This window comes from Octopus bimaculoides, chromosome 14 (assembly GCF_001194135.2).
Source record: "Octopus bimaculoides isolate UCB-OBI-ISO-001 chromosome 14, ASM119413v2, whole genome shotgun sequence".
Taxonomy (NCBI): Eukaryota; Metazoa; Mollusca; class Cephalopoda; order Octopoda; family Octopodidae; genus Octopus; species Octopus bimaculoides.
Genome location: NC_068994.1, coordinates 4,189,576 through 4,190,797, shown reverse-complemented (window position 1 = coordinate 4,190,797; position 1,222 = coordinate 4,189,576).

Genomic DNA, 1,222 nt, shown 5'->3' with positions numbered 1-1,222 from the left:
CGGTACAGTGTGTGGTGGTGCAATACAGATGTGTGAAAGGGTGGGAGTGTACTTTGGTATAGAGCAGGGTAGATGTTGTATGGTGTGTGTGAATGCGTGCATGTGGACGAGGTTGTGGCAAAAATATGTTGTGGTTTCGTGTCCTTGTTTGTGCGTGTTTAGCTGCAGGTCAGCCGTGACCGAGCGGACCTACGACCACAGGCGTTCCAGCCGTGAGCATCCCGTCAGTTTTCGAAGGTGCTAGGAAGTGCGATTGGAGGGAAATGCGGCTGCTTTTTCTAGCAGGTGAAGCGACCACGTAATGGCTCTCTCTCTCTCTCTCATTGGTTTGGTGGTGGTTCTGTGTGTGTGTGTGTGTGCAGAGAGCAAGTCGACGGCGGGGGGTGTACTAAGAGGGGAGAGTGGTTTCGATTCCGCGTGTATCTGTGTGCATGCATGCGTGTGTGTGTGTGTGCGAAGAGGAAAGAAAGACTAAAGTAATGAATAGTCTACGTTATGTGTGTGTGTATGCGTGCTATATATCTGTATGTGTGTAGTTTTACTTAAGTGTCGGGTAGCTGTGTGTGAAGGGGACGAGATAACGGCAATGGTGTGTGGGTGAGGATGCGTACATGGAGGGGATGTGCGCGTGTATTCGTGTTTGTACGTAGCGTATAATACATGCATACATATATATAGACAGATATGTGTTTGTATACATATATATGTGTGTGTGTGTGTGTATGTTATGCTGTATATGAGTAGGGAGAAAAGTGGTTAGGGTGTGTATATTTTTTGTGTGTGTGTGTAGTATGTTGAGTGCAGTGGGAGGGGGGCAAGAGAGAGAGAGAGAGTGAAAGATAAAGAGCAGGAAAGTAAGGGTGGGTGTCTCTAGTATGGTGTTAATGTGTACATAAGACAGTGTAGAGTGTTGGAGGGGCGGGTCACTGAGGTGTGTGTGTATAACAGTCTATTTATGTGTCTTGTTAAGGTAGAGGCGGAGGCCTAACACCGCGCGCGCTCGTCTCTGTGTGTGTGTATGTGTATACATGTATATGTTTACATGTGTATATATATATATATATATGTATACATCTTTGTAAGTGTGTGTGTGTGTGCATCCTATACAAGTATGAATGTGTGTGTATCTATATTTTGTATATGCATGTATATGTGTATATGATACCGACACAATTTGTGTGTGTCTGTGGTTGCCACAGTGTGGTTCTAGCCTAAAAGTGTG